At 44.7% G+C, this 20628-nt stretch overlaps 1 protein-coding gene across 2 annotated transcripts in view; it reads left to right on the top strand.

The window, feature by feature from the left end:
* The window catches only part of MOSPD1 (motile sperm domain containing 1), a 108880-nt gene extending 106200 nt beyond the window's left edge, over positions 1–2680 (top strand). For both annotated transcript variants that reach the window (XM_075323741.1, XM_075323740.1), the window contains exon 8: positions 1629–2680. The gene's annotated coding sequence lies outside the window, so the exon portion shown is untranslated. The remainder of the gene's footprint in view (positions 1–1628) is intronic.
* The last annotated feature ends 17948 nt before the right edge of the window (positions 2681–20628 follow it).

Genomic DNA, 20628 nt, shown 5'->3' with positions numbered 1-20628 from the left:
TCTTTTCCACTGTTGACCAGCTGTTCTGGCTCAGAGAAGCAGTTGAAAGTACTAGAAGGTACTATTCTCTCCAAATAATAAGGGGGTATCTGTCACGGGTGTGTCACGCTTGACAGACAGTCATGTGGTGTCCGGCTATAGAAGGTTGCAGCGTTTGGCTACACAAAGTGCTCCCTGACATTCCCTTTTGTCCTGCTTGGGGTTTATCTCTTTCTCTTTATGAACCTGCGGATTTCCTCGCCTTTCACGTCACTTCACTTCACTTGTGCCTTTAAATACTCTAATTTCCCCTTGCTCTTTGCTGTTGATAGAGTTAGAAACCTACACAGTCCCTGGATGCTTGTAACCATTTGAAGAAACTTGTAGTTCATTGCTGCATCGCTCCCTGAGTATTCCTGGAGATAAGATGTTTGTGCTTTCCCCTGTGTGTGCTCGCTGTGGCTTCTTTACAGCTTAGTGGGGTTGACTAAGCACTCATCCTATCCATTCCCTACCTAGGGCCAGTTCTGGGGTCAGTCAGGTTCAGGTATCCTGCTTGGCGCATAGGTGCAGAACCTATCTAGGATGGACAGGGAAGCCAGGAGCAAGGGGCCAGCAGAAGGGTTGGTTAAGAGTCACCATCTTCCCCTTCCCTAGGCACAGCGTTTCCATTCCTTGTTGCCATACGCATGGTACTTCCCCTTACCTAGGTGACAGTATCCTAAATGAATGCTACCTTCTATGATGAGGGGAGTAAAAGTGGTATAGGGAATATGTCACCAGCTGATGCTGTCTGATGTAATGGCAACATAAAGTTGTGACGCTATGGCCCCCACATGTGGCCGATAGCCAGCTTTTCCCCTATGCTGTTAAAATTGCCCCCATAATCTTAAGACTGATTTCCTGTAAATAGTGCCCCTCGACATAGAGATAATGTGCTCCATGGCTAAGAATTTGAAACTACACCACTGCTACATATATGAGCCCCATATTGATTGTTTTTTGCAAGCTAATAATAGAGAGCACAGATGTCTATGCTCTTTTACTTGCTCTCAAGAACCCATTGACTAGATGACTTTCATTTGTTTACTTGTGACATATAAAAGAAAAGATGCCAAACGTTTTATAGGATCGATAGTTGAGTGAAAACAGTTCCCAGAAAACGAAATTTGAACTCATTTTCTTAGAGGACTATCACGATTCCTCTTAGGAGTTTGTCTGGATGCAATGTGTGTGTCACGCCCACGGTCCGACTGCGCCGCTCACCACCCATCGCTCCAACCTCTGGAGTCCCCGCTCCCTGCTACCCCTTCCATACCTTTTCCCCGTCGGTCCCGGCCCCGCGCCGCTCACTCACTGCAGCCACCTGCGCCCTGCCTCTCCTCCTGTGGTCTCGGCTCTGACTTCCGGGTTGCGGCCCTCACACATGCACATTGGGGTGAGGGTGGGGGCTGTGTGCGTGCACTCTCCTTGACTTGAAGGGCCAGCACAGCCGTCCGGAATATCACTAATAAGTAACCTTTTGTATTTAATACTTGCTACTTGCCATGGCAAGTGCTTGTTCAATGCGTCCCTTTAGCTTGTCTCTTGTACTAGTTGTTCAGGTCCCTCTATGCCTGTGCTTGGTGTAACTCTGTCTCTGCTTGCAGATCCTGAGTACCGCTCTGAGCACACACTCCAGCCTGATCCCAGTAACCTGCACCAGTCTCTGGTTCTGGACTTCAGCCTGATCCCGTTAACCTGCACCAGTCTCCACCTCCGGACCTCACCCGTTAACCTGCACCAGTCTCCACCTCCGGACCTCACCCGTTAACCTGCACCAGTCTCCACTCCTGGACTTCAGCCTAATCTCTGTCACCTGCACCAGTCTCAGTTCTGGACTTCTGCCTGATCCCGTTAACCTGCACCTGGTCCAGATCGGCTCCTGCATCCAGTGACTCTCGTTGATCCCGGCTTCCGAGCATCTAGGCCCTCTACGCTTATGCCCGACAGTCCCTGTATAGGGGTTCGCTCGAGGCAGCATCGCAGTGGAGTCCGGTGCATGGTCCAGTGGGTCCACTCCCAGGACTAACCTTACAGTGTCACAGTTCAGCTGTCCAATCTTGGGCAGATCTGTGCTGAGCTGTCTGTATGTGATGGACAGATCAGCTGTCCAATCAGAGGCAGGGGCATGCTGAGCTGTCATTATGGTCATGGACAGTTCAGCAATTAAATTGAAGGCTGGGGTTGTTGAGGAGAGCCATAAGATAAAATACTTAATTAACCTCTTGACAAGTGATTGTGGGAAATATATCGATTTGCCTTACATAATTCAGGTTTCAGATCATATACATGACACAGATATAAAGATGGCCGGTATTTCCTGTTATCCACACCTTGCTTGGAATGCAAGGAATGTCCAGATTAAAGAAGACCACCATATAGGGGAAGAACCCTTGGTCAAGCTGGAAGACATCACAGACCAAACCATCAGCATGGATCCACTAAATGACGTCCCTCCCATCGTCATGGTTTCATCCACTGGAGTCAGACCCGCCCATCAACAGCAACACGGAGCTCCCCATTCGTTAGCCCATGAACTGTCCCACTAAATGGGCATATCTGAACTTGTGTACGCCCCTAGCCTATATCAGAGGACGCATGAGTCTCCTCAGTCTGTTTTGTGCCATTTTCTACTGTGACCAAGAAGAGATTACACATCCGACTGTGTCTGGTGTGGATTCTTTTATGCATGCACTTGGCCCATATCAATTTGGCCAGGCAGTAGGCAACTAGTGATCTCTGGTTATGAGTTCACCTTAACATTATTGGTGCCCAACGTGGAGCCAATAGACGGAGACACCTGAAATCCTGATGAACCGGCAACTGGAATGGCATGACGTGCTGGACACCCCAGGAAATTGATCACTTCCGAACGAGAGTACGGTAGGTCTGCTGATTTTTCATAATCTGTAGTCTTCCCGTGGTCTCGGTGGGGTGTGTGGCACTGATTGCCTGACTGTGTCCGGTTTGTTGGGGTATCTGTTGACGGGCAGACGGGTCTCACGGCTATTGGCCATATTAATCTCGGAAGAACCGTCACATATTCAGTTGCCTGCTGCCTGTTGTGTATTTGTGAAGAGAGCATGTGGGTTTGTGAGTGGTGTCTGTAAAACGTGTAAAGTATATGAGTTCTGTTAGTTGTCGCCTGTAATATGGTTTGTGGTTCTAGTGGAAACTTAAGTAGTTAATACGGTTTGGTACAAGACCTAGAGATATAGGGCAGGTTTTAATTGGTCAGGTTAGGCACGTGTTTTTCACGGGCTCTCAAATTTGTTGATATGGTAAAGGATATTGTCTGTGGTATAGTATACGGTTGTCGCCTGTGGTACAGTTTATGGCTCTGTGAGGAAATACGTGGGACTGCTGGTACGTGGTAATCTTGGGGCCTAGCGCAGTGTAGCGTGGAATGGCTGGTACGGATACCATTGGGGCATAGCGTTTAAGTTGCGCATTGTGGCTGGTACGTGGTAGTCTTGGGGCCTAACGCTGGACGTGAAATGGCTGGTACGGATACCATTGGGGCTTAGCGCAAGCTTGGGTGATACTAGGTGTTTTTTTATTAGGCTAGTTAACATGTCCTCCAAGAGAGGCAGGTTAACGGAAGTCTGTGTTGTAGAGGCTAGTTAACATGTCCTCCAAGAGAGGCAGGTTAACGGAAGTCTGTGTTGTAGAGGCTAGTTAACATGTCCTCCAAGAGAGGCAGGTTAACGGAAGTCTGGGTTGTAGAGGCTAGTTAACATGTCCTCCAAGAGAGGCAGGTTAACGGAAGTCTGTGTTGTAGAGGCTAGTTAACATGTCCTCCAAGAGAGGCAGGTTAACGGAAGTCTGTGTTGTAGAGGCTAGTTAACATGTCCTCCAAGAGAGGCAGGTTAACGGAAGTCTGTGTTGTAGAGGCTAGTTATAAGTCCTCCAAGAGAGGCGAATCGGCCGGTATAGACACCTTGTAGTCAGTGGTGATACTAGGTATTTTTTGTATATTACGGAACGCAGAAATCAGACAGGGACCACGTGGCAGTATAAGGAAGGATTTGGAAGTGTGTGCTGCAAACTGCAGGTTTTCTTTAGTGTTTCAGTTATTTGTCATCTCCCCCGTCTTTTTGTTTGTCTGTTTTTATCTGGTATGCATAGAGAAAGATCGCTTGTTTGGTGTTGTTTATCTTGAGAGAAAGATGGAAAAATTGATGAAGCGGTGTCTAGTTGTGCCGGAAAGATCCGGATGAGAGTGGACTTTGTTGGGATGTGGGGACTCTAGGCCGCAATCCTGTGATAAACCATGTGTTAGTCATGGAGGCAGACATTTTAGGTAAGATTTTAAAATGGTGGACGAAGCACATGGCTACAGCATGATTGAGACAAAGAAATCAAAGTGAGTCAGGGGATGTGTGAAGAAGACCATGTGCTCTGTAAATGTTTGAGCAATGGATTGGATGGAGTACTATATACTTAAACCGAAAAATAAGTGTTTTTTATCTATAATTAGACTTAGATCTTGGACATATGCATACCTCCCAACCGTCCCGGATTCTGCGGGACTTGCACGCTTTATCAGGGCTGTCCCGCACTCCCGCGGCTCACAGCTGATGTCCCGGCTCCTCCCCTCAGTGAAGTGAATAAATTAAATTAAATTATCATCGGCTCTGGATTTTCGGGGCGGCCGGGACTCGGACTCGAACTCGTGGAACTGTGAGTTCATTGTTTCAAAGGCAGCAGCTTTACCACTGAGCTACTGCCTCTATTGAAACCAATAGGAAGATTTTGTTATCTTGACCTCTATACTGCAGACACCAGAAGCAGGTTATTCAGCTGCAAAGATGGATGGAGGGATGGATGAATGGAGGGATAGAGGGAGGGATAGAGGGAGGGATGGATGGATGATAGAGGGATGAATGGAGGGATAGAGGGAGGGATGAATGGAGGGATAGAGGCAGGGACGGATGGATGATAGAGGGATGAATGGAGGGATAGAGGGATGAAAGGAGGGATAGAGGGAGGGATGGATGGATGATAGAGGGATGAATGGAGGGATAGAGGGAGGGATGGATGGATGATAGAGGGATGAATGGAGGGATAGAGGGAGGGATGAATGGAGGGATAGAGGCAGGGATGGATGGATGATAGAGGGAGGGATGGATGGATGATAGAGGGATTAATGGAGGAATGAATGGAGGGATAGAAGGAGGGATGAATGGAGGGATAGAGGGATGAATGGAGGGATAGAGGGATGGATGGATGGATGATAGAGGGATGAATGGAGGGATGAATGGAGGGATGGATGGATGATAGAGGGATGAATGGAGGGATAGAGGGATGAAAGGAGGGATAGAGGGAGGGATGGATGGATGATAGAGGGATGAATGGAGGGATAGAGGGATGAAAGGAGGGATAGAGGGAGGGATGGATGGATGATAGAGGGATGAATGGAGGGATAGAGGGAGGGATGGATGGATGATAGAGGGATGAATGGAGGGATAGAGGGAGGGATGAATGGAGGGATAGAGGCAGGGATGGATGGATGATAGAGGGATGAATGGAGGGATAGAGGGATGAAAGGAGGGATAGAAGGAGGGATGGATGGATGATAGAGGGATGAATGGAGGGATAGAGGGAGGGATGGATGGATGATAGAGGGATGAATGGAGGAATGAATGGAGGGATAGAAGGAGGGATGAATGGAGGGATAGAGGGATGAAAGGAGGGATAGAGGGAGGGATGGATGGATGATAGAGGGATGAATGGAGGGATAGAGGGAGGGATGGATGGATGATAGAGGGATGAATGGAGGGATAGAGGGATGAAAGGAGGGATAGAGGGAGGGATGGATGGATGATAGAGGGATGAATGGAGGGATAGAGGGATGAAAGGAGGGATAGAGGGAGGGATGGATGGATGATAGAGGGATGAATGGAGGGATAGAGGGAGGGATGGATGGATGATAGAGGGATGAATGGAGGGATAGAGGGATGAAAGGAGGGATAGAGGGAGGGATGGATGGATGATAGAGGGATGAATGGAGGGATAGAGGGATGGATGGATGGATGATAGAGGGATGAATGGAGGGATGAATGGAGGGATAGAGGGAGGGATGGATGGATGATAGAGGGATGAATGGAGGGATAGAGGGATGAAAGGAGGGATAGAGGGAGGGATGGATGGATGATAGAGGGATGAATGGAGGGATAGAGGGATGAAAGGAGGGATAGAGGGAGGGATGGATGGATGATAGAGGGATGAATGGAGGGATAGATGGAGGGATGGATGGATGATAGAGGGATGAATGGAGGGATAGAGGGATGAAAGGAGGGATAAAGGGAGAGATGGATGGATGATAGAGGGATGAATGGAGGGATAGAGGGAGGGTTGGATGGATGATAGAGGGATGAATGGAGGAATGAATGGAGGGATAGAAGGAGGGATGAATGGAGGGATAGAGGGATAGAGGGAGGGATGGATGGATGATAGAGGGATGAATGGAGGGATAGAGGGATGGATGGATGGATGATAGAGGGATGAATGGAGGGATGAATAGAGGGATAGAGGGAGGGATGGATGGATGGATGATAGAGGGATGAATGGAGGGATAGAGGGATGAAAGGAGGGATAGAGGGAGGGATGGATGATAGAGGGATGAATGGAGGGATAGAGGGATGAAAGGAGGGATAGAGGGATGGATGGATGATAGAGGGATGAATGGAGGGATAGAGGGATGAAAGGAGGGATAGAGGGATGGATGGATGATAGAGGGTTGAATGGAGGGATAGAGGGAGGGATGAATGGAGCGATAGAGGCAGGGATGGATGAATGATAGAGGGATGAATGGAGGGATAGAAGGAGGGATGAATGGAGGGATAGAGGGATGAATGGAGGGATAGAGGGAGGGATGGATGCATGGATGATAGAGGGATGAATGGAGGGATAGAGGGATGGATGGATGGATGATGGAGGGATGAATGGAGGGATGAATGGAGAGATAGAGGGAGGGATAGAGGGAGGGATGGATGATAGTGGGATGGATGGATGATAGAGGGATATATAGATACACGACAGATAATAGATAGATAGAGATAGAATCATAGATAGATAGAATCATAGATAGATAGAATCATAGATAGATAGATAGAGAGATAGAATCATAGATAAATAGATAGAGGGATAGAGATAGATAGATAGATAGATAGATAGATAGATAAATACTGTATCTCAATGTTGGTGAAAGAGTCAGATTCGTTTGTTCCCATAAAACTACTTTAAAGAAATGAGGAAAAAAATACAAATACAATTTTTTTATTTTTTTTTTTTATCTTCACCACCTTGGATTCAAACCAGCAACATTCAAAACTTGTGTCCAGCAACCTCCTGGCTTTCCTAGCTGCTCAAGCTGTTGAGCCACTAGGATTGATGATGTCAGAGGGAGGATTTCACATAAATGAACCTACAATGCAGCCTCTTACACAGCAGATTACACAGGACACAGCTACATTGTACACAGCAGTGACTCTATCTCCTATATTCTAGAGGGAGAGGAAAGAGGATTTTTTTTTTTCTAATAAAGTTACTAAAAATAATAAAAAAATATAGAATAAAGTAATTTTATTGCACTTTTTTATAAAAATAATAAACATCACAAATCAGCAAATAACATGGACATATTTGGTGTCCCTGTAATCGTAATGACCTGAACAACACAGCGATCAGATTATTTATGGGGATCGGTAAATGGCGGGAAAAAAAAGGCGCAATTTATTATTTTTCTTTATTAAAACCCATAAAAAATGTAAGAAAAATGGATCACTGAGGCCGTGTTCACACATAGCGTAAATGCGGCATTTTTTCTGCAGGTGTCCGCGCCACGAGTGCAATAACAATGTTCTCTGATTATTGCGTGTTTGCGGTATTTTTTATGCATTGTCCCCCTTATTTGATACATGTTTGTTGCTGATGTGAATCCTGAAGCTTATAAAGACAGAAACACCAAATCCGCACAGTTCAGCGGCGTCTTTCCACGCACCAGGAGCGGAGATTTCAGGACGTCTCATCCACTTTGCTTGGACAATTAGTCCATATTCACATGTAGTGTAAATGCTGCATTTTTTTCTGCTGTTTCTTTGCACATTTATTCTGCTGTGTTTAATTGTCCAAGTAAAGTGGATGTGATTCCATGAAAAGACGCCGCTGAATTCTGCGGTTTTCGGGGGGGGGGGGGGGGGGGTTTCTCTGGAGGTTTCTATGTGGAGCTTAAAAAATGCAGGAAAAAGCTTCTCTACAATAAAAACACTTAAAAACGCAGATTCACATCTGAACCAAAAACGCATTAAATAATGGAGAAAAGGCAGAAAAAATGCAGCAAAAATGGAAAAAACAGAGAAGATTGTTATTGTGTAGTTTGGTGCAGAGAGAAACAAAAAGAAACAGAATTTATGCAGCGTGTGAACACAGATTGATAGGCACAAATAAGCAGCATGTCATATAGTGACACAGAAATATAAAAAAATTCTGACTGCTATGAATATGACTGAACAGTCCGGGGCATCTGCTGAATGACCCTTACTGCCAAATGGGTGTGGCTATGGGGTGTGGCTAGGGGCGTGGTTAAAATTTGCCGCGGCGCGCTGCGCGCGCCGCATACTTTGTCCCTCTTTCCTTTCTTGAAAAGTTGGGAGGTATGCATATGTGTGTGTGTGTGTATAAATATATATATGTATAAGTACAGACTATAGAAAATGGGGAGACAGAGTTTGAGCAGATGTGAGGTCAGTTTTCCCTTTCCTCTGCCACATGTTCCTACAGATTTTAAAATGGTGGATGAAGCACATGGCTGAGGCATGATTGAGACAAAGAAGACAGAGTGAGCCATTTTCTATAGGCCTCAGTGGAGCTGAGAAAACTGCAGCCACTGAATAACATGAAGTGTTAGTAAATGTTTATAGCACTAAAAGATGGAACATTGAATGATTGGGAAGTTGTGGAAGACACTTAGATAGACCCAGTGTGCAGGTTGGATTGAGTCAGGACAGTCACAAGGAGAAATATCTTATTAATTAATAAGCAATAAAAGAATAAGAGTAAAACCTTAAAATAAACGTACCTTAAAACAGATCTGATGAAAATAAATAAATATTCCAGTTATGGATCTGATAGATTGATCCTGAGAGTTGTATGTTTTAAAAATAAATAAATAAATATATAAAAAAGATTAAATATATCCATGCGAAGAGAGGTCGCAATGTTGACTTGTCTTGCTGAAGGAAAAAAAAAAAAGAAACCCTGTTTTTGGCTACAGGGGGAGGAGGAAAAATACAGTCCAGGAGTTCTGGGCTACCCTATGCTATGTCGATCGGGTGTCCGCACTAAGTTCGGCATCAATATGGTGACTCTGAGGGAGCTCGGAGCTACCAGGTTGCCCTAACGAGGGGTGAACCGGCCCAGGTCGGAAACGGAGCAGGTCAAAACCCCCGTGCCAATCAGTAGTGGGATCGCGCCTGTGAATAGCCAGTGTAGCACATTTTTTTTTTTTTTTTTAATCTAATTATGTTTTGGATAATAGATTCAAAAAGGGGGGAAAGATGATGTGGAAAGTCACACATTATTTAAGGTTTTAATTTGTTCATCGATTGGGTTTTTCTATTAAATGTTCTTTATATTTTATCTGTAAGGAGGATACAGCAGACACACATATATCTCATGATTGCTCTGATGTAACAAGAATTGTCAGGTTTTGAACATGTCTCAGATGAGGCCATTGCTAATGCAGATTTTGAGTTTTTCCGTAGATGGATCCAGATACCAAGATGCTGGTTGATTCTACACTGGATATGCAGAGGTCACGCAACATGAGGTATTAAAAATCAAACCACTCCTCTCTCATCGGAATAGGAGAATGAGATGAAGATTTGCGATCACTGTGGTTCGTAGAGCGGAGGGGGGTAAGAGTCAAAATGTGGAAATAGGCAGCAGCCGGAGGAGATGCTCGCACAGGTGCACAACAAAGAAGCAGTGAATGGGCCTAGAGTTGAGAGTCCTTATACAAAGCAGACCAGTACCTCGGTGGCTCCTGTCACATCGTCCGTGACATTGGTCACTCCTTGTGTTCTTAAATCCTTACAGGAACAAGCGATTCAACAAGAAACGGCGTGTGAGACGCAGGGAGCCAGTGACTGAGGAAGGTCTGTGGATAAAGGGCGGTAAGCTTTCTCTGCCGTGAGCGTTCTACTCAATAATGGCCCAGGTAACCCATGTGACAAAGGTGTTGGGATGGACAAGATCTGGGCGGCACCACTGCTCAGTACCCAGGTGGCCAGACACATCTAGTCTTGTAAGACGTGTGTCTATTAAGGTAGAAAAAACTGTAAAGACCTCGTAGAAACACCCCCCTCATCCGCTCTACTGCTCCGGTGATTGCAGATTAGTCATATACATCTACCATGAGTAGGTTTATATGAGTTTTGTGCGTGTTGTGTGGATTTCTTTTCAGGTCTGCTCTGAAACATATCCAGTGTGGAAAGCGTTACTGCTAAAAAACTCATGGTGCTGGTGCTATGTAAAGATGGAGTTCCTAAAAAGTGGTAAAAGTACATGTCCTATAGCAGAGGTCATTATAGAGGTCAGTACCTGGGGATGCCCCTGATGAACCCCCGTCTGCCATTGTGAAGAGGGGAGAAATGCATTGCACTTCTTTCATGCTAAATGTCTGACAAATATGCGTTTATTTTTATTAGCCTGAGTGTGAATTGGACAGCGGAGGGTCTGTGATTGGACGAGATCTCCTCATGACTTTACCTGGCCTTATTATTATATTGATACAGTGGGTACATGTTATACATGTGAGATATTTAATTTATTTTAGGGTTTGGTCCTTCAATTTTGCTGTATCATATTGATTTAAGCTACAAACAGCTATGTAAATACAGAGTGTGAATATTTAATCTTTGGGAATGACTTGGATATATATAATTGCATAATGACGCCTTTTTATCCCCGGTAGCTCACGGTTTCTATATTTCCTCACTGACATTAGCAGCACGTATTAGCTTAGCAGTGTAGGGATAGGGAGGGTGAGCCGGCGCTGAGCGGGGGCGCCAATTCGCCTTATAGGGTGCCGACCTCCGCTGCGAGGTAGGGAGAGTTTAGGGCTATTGCCCCAATCCCTGCCCCCTCCTTTATTGGAATATTTAATTGTGTCTATAGTCACATGGGTGGATGTTGTTTGAAATTTTAATGATTATAACATAAACATGTAACGATCCACAAGATAATGGCGAACGCTGCAAATCATGTAACAAATGTTCGTTTTCCTTTAATAATTAGATCTTTATATAAGGTATTTTTGGTTTAGTACCTAGAACGTGATTATATTTCTCACAGATACTGCAGATACAGTGTGATATCCTGACCAGTGATGTACGAGCCGTATACAACTGCCTATATAGTGTGTTAAACATGTGTATCCTCCAATTCCAGATCCTAAATCAGTGTTAGGAGCACGTGGTCTCCAGCCAGGAGACTGGGCGATCCTAAAAAGACAAGTCAGAATGATCCCTGAGTCAGAATCAGGTGGACCGATCCAGCTTATCCCAACCACAGCGACTTCCATGAAGCCTGAGGGAAAACCCATCTGGAGACAACAACCACTGTAAAGAGTCCATCGTACCAGCAGAATGAGGGTCGCAACACACATAGTGCTGGAGTATCTCACATAGAACCTTATGGAGAATTTCTAGATTGGGGATGATACATGGGAAATAACCATGATAAGGGAACAATGGGTACAGGAACATTACACAAATAAGGGCTCAAGGTGGTAAAAACATTATCTGACCTGAACCAATCAATTATTTTAAGGGTTTAAGTGACTTTTTAAGGATAACATACACTTGTAGGTAACTGGTATTGTTTTATTTGTTGGTATTTGAAGCCGTAAAAGTGCTACTCTGTGTTACTGAAGGTAATCGGATCTATGTGTAAGGGAAATCTTGTTAAAGGCCTCTTGGTGGTAGATTGTGGACCCGAGACAAGAAGAGATCCATTAGTGTTGTGATACAATCATGTGTACTCAGGTAGAAAAGTCTCCAAGATGCGGACAGCACTCAGAAGTTGATTGAGATTCAGTCTTTCAGAAACAGTAACGCTAAAAGCTGCAGCATAACAGTAAGAAGCTTATTCTTACAGTTGCCTTACTCTTTCTAATCGATTAACCTCAAAATCTTCGGTATTAAATAGTCTGTTCTAAGGACAGGTTCGTTACCTGTGCCTCTGTGAACTGTGTGTGCGGGATGTGATCAACTCTCTGATCAGCAGTCTGTATCAGTGGGGGCAAAGGCTTAGTATTGCTTGTATAGCGGATAGCAAAACGAAAAAAGGTTGCAGTTAAAGCATTAGAGCTCATGTGTTAGAGGACCACGGTAGGGTCAGAAGGTTAATAAAGTATTTAGGGGGGACTGTTGAGGAGAGCCATAAGATAAAATACTTAATTAACCTCTTGACAAGTGATTGTGGGAAATATATCGATTTGCCTTACATAATTCAGGTTTCAGATCATATACATGACACAGATATAAAGATGGCCGGTATTTCCTGTTATCCACACCTTGCTTGGAATGCAAGGAATGTCCAGATTAAAGAAGACCACCATATAAGGGAAGAACCCTTGGTCAAGCTGGAAGACATCACAGACCAAACCATCAGCATGGATCCACTAAATGACGTCCCTCCCATCGTCATGGTTTCATCCACTGGAGTCAGACCCGCCCATCAACAGCAACACGGAGCTCCCCATTCGTTAGCCCATGAACTGTCCCACTAAATGGGCATATCTGAACTTGTGTACGCCCCTAGCCTATATCAGAGGACGCATGAGTCTCCTCAGTCTGTTTTGTGCCATTTTCTACTGTGACCAAGAAGAGATTACACATCCGACTGTGTCTGGTGTGGATTCTTTTATGCATGCACTTGGCCCATATCAATTCGGCCAGGCAGTAGGCAACTAGTGATCTCTGGTTATGAGTTCACCTTAACAGGGTGTGCTGAGCTGTTAGGCTGCTTTCACACATCCGGTTTTTGCTGAGCGGCACAATATGGCGCTTTGCAGAAAAAACGCAACTGGGGTTTTTTTTGCTGCTGGTTGCGTTTTTTCTGCATAGACTTGCATTAGCACCGCATGGCCTTGCGTTGCGTCCGGTTTTTGCCGGATGCGGCATATTTAGCCCATGCGGCGGCCGGATGGAACGTTGCCTGGCACTTTTTTGTGCGGCGAAAAAACCACATCGCGCCGGGTCCGGCACGATGCAGCGTGATTTACAATGCAAGCCTATGGACGCCGGATGCGGTGTCCTGAGGCAAAAAACGCATCCAGCAGCTGGATGTGGTTTTTTGCACTGCGCATGCTCAGTATCAAGCCGCATCCGTCAAACGGACGGGCCGCATGGAAAAACTTATGCAACGGATCAGTTTTTTTCGCCGCATCCGTTGCATAGGTTTTTCAGCCGCATTGAGCCGCTCTGCAAAAACCGGATGTGTGAAAGCAGCCTTAGTATGGTGATAAATAGTTCTGCTGTTCAATTGGAGGCTGGGCCGTGCTGAGTTTCCTCCATGTGTCTCCTGTTTGGAGTGATTACCTGGCTTTTTAATTGTCACCCTGCCTCCTATTACTGCCAGTTGTAGCTGATGCTCAGTGGTGTCTGCGTGCCTTTGGTTTCTGTGCTCTATACTTTGCTCCGTTGTTAGCCAACCATGGACCTTTCTTCTGACTATCTATTTGCCAAGCCCCTTCATCTTGATCCGCTACCTTTCTAGAATTCTGACCACGGACAGTGACCTGACCACTCTTTTTGTCTTACCCTTTTTGGTTATTACGAGTCCTACTGGTGCCTGACCCCAGACCACTAGACTATCCTGCCTCACGACTAGTCTGTGAGTATTCACTAGCATCACAAAAACATTGCTGAAGAGATCCAGTGAATAAATAATTGGGAACATTTAATAGAACAATACATTTTTTTTTTGTGAACAGAGGCTGCAAGAACGCTCAGATACTGAATGATAGCATTTATAGAATCCCGTTGTTGACATTATGCAAATTGTGTAAAACAGTCACACAAAAAAAGGCATCATGAAAATAATTACAAGCCATTCTACTATATGGCTAAGGTGTATGTAAACTTGTGAATTTAAAGAGTTTGTCCAGTACTTTTTTTTTTTTTTTAAATGGCCTTCGGATAGGTCATCAATATCAGATTGGTGGGGTGTGACACCTGGCACCTCTGCCAATCGGCTATTCCTCGTGACGGTGGACAGACGTAAGCAGCTTTTGGGTGAGGGTTCAAAATGTAGTTGGGAACTTCTTCTATTACTGCTGCTCGCCGGCCAATTGTAGAGTTAAAGTAGCCCTGGCACACCGTTTATTTCCCAATAGTAATAACGAAGAAAAATGAAAATCTCTTTTGTATTTTTATTGAAGAAGATGATACAGATGCAGAAAGTCCGCCTATGACAACGTTTCGGCCTTCATTTCGGCCTTCATCTGGTCGGACAGACTGACTGGACAAGTGAGGATTCCCAGAAGGGCGAAGAAAAATTACAGTACTGGTGGGGATGGTAAGTACTGAGAACACGTAAATCGTCTATTTGTGGATGGATTTATAAAATCCTAGGATAATCGCGGAGTCCCGTCAATATTTCAGACTATACTTATAGACCTATTCTGTGATACAGAAGTAATACTTCGCTCTATGCGAGCGTCTGACCAATATGTGTGGCCGGATGTATACACAAACTTTAGACAGGGCTGCTGTGTGGCAGATTGCTATCCAAGGAAATATAAGTATCAAAGAACTTGGTTTTAGTTCTTAGTTCATTTCTACATAGTAGCGACGAAGGGTAGTAGTGCCACAAGTTACATATTGCATGAGATCCGGGGTACTATGTCTAAGACTTAGTTCATATGCACAAGGCAGAAAGAGTGAATGATTGGAGTCCACAGGTGCCTGGGAACAGGAGCTCTATGCCTCAGAAATCCGGTTTGTTTAGTTGCCAATGGGGCTTGGGGATACAGCGGTGAGGCAGGTAAGGAAATCAGTGTGTGTGAAGACCGCTTGCGTGCCCTGTGCGTCCGGTGAGGTGGGCCCACCTCACTCACTCTTTCTGCCTTGTGCATATGAACTAAGTCTTAGGCCTCTGCCACACATCCGTGCCTCCGGCACGTGTTTGGCATTTTTTACACGTACCGGCGGCACGGAGACATGTACAGCAATGCTACCCTATGGTAGCAGGCACACACACGTAAAACCACACGGAACGTGTGTCCGTGTGCGTTTGTACGTGTGTGCGATTTTCAAAGCGCTGACATGTCAGTGTTTTCTCCGGCAGCACGGGTGTTACACGGCCCGCACCCGTACCACACGGGTGTAGTGTGGATGCGGTCCCGTGTGACACGCGCCGGAGTAAACACACATGTCAGGGAAAAAAATAAAAAACATTAACTCACCTTCTCCAGCCCTCCTGTCTCTGCCGCTGCTGCCTCTTGCTGCCGACCGCCGCTCATTAATCTCATAGAATATTCACTTCACTGCCTGGCAGCAGCAGCAGCGGGGAGACGGGAGGGCTGGAGACCGAGGATCAGCACCACGGACAGCAGCGCGGACAGCAGGGAGGACCAGGTGAGTATAATAATTACTGATTCTACGTGTGCTATCGCGGATAGCACACGTAGAACACACGTGTCACGCACGTACCAGAGACACGTACTTACCTGCACGCAACACGCAGGGAAAATACGTGTCTCTCGGCACGTGCGTGAAATTCACGTGAGTGTGGCAGAGGCCTTAGACATAGTACCCCGGATCTCATGCAATATGTAACTTGTGGCACTACTACCCTTCGTCGCTACTATGTAGAAATGAACTAAGAACTAAAACCAAGTTCTTTGATACTTATATTTCCTTGGATAGCCATCTGCCACACAGCAGCCCTGTCTAAAGTTTGTGTATACATCCGGCCACACATATTGGTCAGACGCTCGCATAGAGCGAAGTATTACTTCTGTATCACAGAATAGGTCTATAAGTATAGTCTGAAATATTGACGGGACTCCGCGATTATCCTAGGATTTTATAAATCCATCCACAAATAGACGATTTACGTGTTCTCAGTACTTACCATCCCCACCAGTACTGTAATTTTTCTTCGCCCTTCTGGGAATCCTCACTTGTCCAGTCAGTCTGTCCGACCAGATGAAGGCCGAAATGAAGGCCGAAACGTTGTCATAGGCGGACTTTCTGCATCTGTATCATCTTCTTCAATAAAAATACAAAAGAGATTTTCATTTTTCTTCGTTATTACTATTGGGAAATAAACGGTGTGCCAGGGCTACTTTAACTCTACAAAAAAATTTTTTCCTGAGCACCCGTGAAGGTGACGCTAGGTCCTCTTTGTTCTCGCCGGCCAATTGTGACCTGCCGGCAGCTCCAGAGTTTCATGAAGTGCGCTGGAGGTCACAACTCAGTACAAGTCTATGAGAACCTCACTCTGGCTCTCACAGAGTTGTACTGAGCGCTTGTGATGTAACTTCTGGCCAGTCTCTAGGTATGTGCACACAATCTGGCCACGCTGCGTCCTGGCCGTGTCCTCTCCTGCGGGGCCGCGAGTGCTGTCCTCAGGAGACCACAGCCGCCCATGCCCACGATCAGGGTTCTGGGCACTGAGGTCTTTCTCTCTGCGGAAAACACTTATGGCTCTGCAGTATAAATTGACATGCTGTGGCTCAGCAAGCCGCACCGTATGTCTGTTTACCCTGCAGGAAAAACAAGCATAGTGGGCTTGGGATTTCTAGAAATCCCATCCACTCTCCTTGTATTGTACAACACAGCGTTTTGGACGCAGTGAAAACATGCTGCATTCAAAACGCTGTGAACACTGATCATTGCCACGCAGCCTAATTCATACATTTTTCAAAATGTTTGCACAATTGTACCGCCAGTACTTTACTGAAATCCAATATGTATGTGACATTTCAAAGTACCGTGTACATATTTACTCTAAAAAGGTGGAAAATCAACCCACAGTAAGTGAGGAAAAAAACACAAAAACAAAACCATCTGTAGTGCATAATACATACCTCCTACTGACTTACATACAGTTAGGTCCAGAAATATTTGGACAGTGACACAAGTTTTGTTATTTTAGCTGTTTACAAAAACATGTTCAGAAATACAATCATATATATAATATGGGCTGAAAGTGCACACTCCCAGCTGCAATATGAGAGTTTTCACATCCAAATCGGAGGAAGGGTTTAGGAATCATAGCTCTGTAATGCATAGCCTCCTCTTTTTCAAGGGACCAAAAGTAATTGGACAAAGGACTCTAAGGGCTGCAATTTAATCTGAAGGTGTCTCCCTCATTAACCTGTAATCAATGAAGTAGTTAAAAGGTCTGGGGTTGATTACAGGTGTGTGGTTTTGCATTTGGAAGCTGTTGCTGTGACCAGACAACATGCGGTCTAAGGAACTCTCAATTGAGGTGAAGCAGAACATCCTGAGGCTGAAAAAAAAGAAAAAATCCATCAGAGAGATAGCAGACATGCTTGGAGTAGCAAAATCAACAGTCGGGTACATTCTGAGAAAAAGGAATTGACTGGTGAGCTTGGGAACTCAAAAAGGCCTGGGCGTCCACGGATGACAACAGTGGTGGATGATCGCCGCATCATTTCTTTGGTGAAGAAGAAGCCGTTCACAACATCAACTGAAGTCCAAAACACTCTCAGTGAAGTAGGTGTATCTGTCTCTAAGTCAACAGTAAAGAGAAGACTCCATGAAACTAAATACAAAGGGTTCACATCTAGATGCAAACCATTCATCAATTCCAAAAATAGACAGGCCAGAGTTTAATTTGCTGAAAAACACCTCATGAAGCCAGCTCCGTTCTGGAAAAGTATTCTATGGACAGATGAGACAAATATCAACCTGTACCAGAATGATGGGAAGAAAAAAGTTTGGAGAAGAAAAGGAACGGCACATGATCCAAGGCACACCACATCCACTGTAAAACATGGTGGAGGCAACGTGATGGCATGGGCATGCATGGCTTTCAATGGCACTGGGTCACTTGTGTTTATTGATGACATAACAGCAGACAAGAGTAGCCGGATAAATTCTGAAGTGTACCGGGATATACTTTCAGCCCAGATTCAGCCAAATGCCACAAAGTTGATCGGACGGCGCTTCATAGTACAGATGGACAATGACCCCAAGCATACAGCCAAAGCTACCCAGGAGTTCATGAGTGCAAAAAAGTGGAACATTCTGCAATGGCCAAGTCAATCACCAGATCTTAACCCAATTGAGCATGCATTTCACTTGCTCAAATCCAGACTTAAGACGGAAAGACCCACAAACAAGCAAGACCTGAAGGCTGCGGCTGTAAAGGCCTGGCAAAGCATTAAGAAGAAGGAAACCCAGCGTTTGGTGATGTCCATGGGTTCCAGACTTAAGGCAGTGATTGCCTCCAAAGGATTCGCAACAAAATATTGAAAATAAAAATATTTTGTTTGGGTTTGGTTTATTTGTCCAATTACTTTTGACCTCCTAAAATGTGGAGTGTTTGTAAAGAAATGTGTACAATTCCTACAATTTCTATCAGATATTTTTGTTCAAACCTTCAAATTAAATGTTACAATCTGCACTTGAATTCTGTTGTAGAGGTTTCATTTCAAATCAAATGTGGTGGCATGCAGAGCCCAACTCGCGAAAATTGTGTCACTGTCCAAATATTTCTGGACCTAACTGTATAGCCACGGCAAAACATCAGAACAGAAAAGTTAGCTTCAGTACATCAGCCCCACTGCTTTTCAGAGAAACTTTTTGGGCTGTTTTCGCGACATTTATTTATTTATTTGTTATGATTTTTATTTTTTGGGTTTTTTTTATTTCCAAAAATACTGAGGCAAATTGCTGTATTAAAATGTATACTGAAATATAAAATACACTAGCTACGATGTGTTTTTGTTGCATTTTTTTTTTAGATCAGTGGTGTTTTTTTCTTTGTGTTTTACTTTGTTTGTTTGTTTTTTTCCTAAACACAGCATAGTCTGTATTTTTTTTTATGGCATTTTATCACATAGGCTTTTTTTAGAGGACTTAATGCACAACTAGTGTGTGATAGCTCTAATTCATTTCTATATTAGGTTATTTTCCTACCATATGATATCATATACAGCATATATAACTCTACCTATTATTATGCTTTACTTACATTGCGCCATCATATTCTGCACTGTTTTACAGCTATTATCATCACTGTCCACACTGGGGCTTATAGTATTTTTTTTTTCAGGACTAAAAAAAAAACCCCTCATAAGGTACTGTTCCAAATTATTATGCACAACAGTTTCTCAACATTTTACAAGTTGTAAAGAACTGAAAATAGTCATTTGTTGAATTTGCAGCAGTAAGAGATCACATTTACTGAAATCAAAATCTTTTCCAATCAACATGCCAAGTTACATGTTACCATAGGGCATCTTCTTTGATATCACCTTCACAATGCTTGCATCCATTGAACTTTGTGCATTTATGGATCGTTTTTGCTTAAATTTATTTGCAGAATGTCAGAATAGCCTCCCAGGGCTGCTGTTTTGATGTGAGCTGCCTCCCAGCCTAATAGATCTTTTGAATGAGGATACTCCAAAGGTTCTCAATAGGGTTGAGGTCAGGGTAGGCCGGTGGCCACACCATGATTTTTTTTTTCTCCTTTTATTCTCATAGCAGCCAATGACTCAGAGGTTTTCTTTGCAGCATCAGCTAGTGCATTGTCATTAATGAAGGTTTGCTACAGATGGCATGGTTCTTTTTTTTTTTGTGTGGAAGAAAGCATTCAGTCAGAAATTCTATATAGTTTGCCAAGGTCATTTTCACACCTTCACCTCTGCCCATGATTCTGGCCTAAGACATGATGCTGACATCGCAGCCTTGTTGGGATATGGTTGACATCCGCTACTCGGTGAATCTGGACCATCCAGGATTGCATGGCACTCATCAGTAAGGAAGACTATTTTAAAATTAGTCTATGTATTGTATATGTGGACCCAGGGAGACCGTTTCTGCTTGTGAGTACTGTTTAGGGGTGGCTGATGCACAACTGGAAGACTTGGGAGGATCCTACACCTTGATGTTTGCAGGACTCCAAAGGCACCAGCACCATCATATAACTGTTTGCTGCTTTGCAATGGTATTTTGGCAGCGCGGAGCAGTGACTACACCGAAAGCGCGGTCCCGCGATTATGGGCGGTTGCTTAGGAATAAACATCACAGCACCGCCCATAATCTTAACCCTGCGTGCACGTGACGCTGGGCACAGTGCTCATCCCCGAGAGATGGGCACTGGGCATGCGCGGGGATGGCTGGAGCAGTGGGCGGCGTCCAGAAGTATTGAAATCAGCGATGGGGGCGGCATACAGGACCAGGGGGCAGAATAACGGCCATCAGGCAGCCCGCCCCCGTGACGGATTTACAGAATCAGAAGCCAAAAAGGTACAACTTTATAAACACTTTTTTTCGGTCAGAAAGTGGGCACAATCATAACAGGGACCTTTCTAGAATGCAGCCCAGGAGCTGCAGAGGG

This window comes from Anomaloglossus baeobatrachus, chromosome 9 (assembly GCF_048569485.1).
Source record: "Anomaloglossus baeobatrachus isolate aAnoBae1 chromosome 9, aAnoBae1.hap1, whole genome shotgun sequence".
Taxonomy (NCBI): domain Eukaryota; kingdom Metazoa; phylum Chordata; class Amphibia; order Anura; family Aromobatidae; genus Anomaloglossus; species Anomaloglossus baeobatrachus.
Note: the sequence above shows the minus strand (reverse complement) of the source record. Positions and strands in the feature narration are given on the sequence as shown.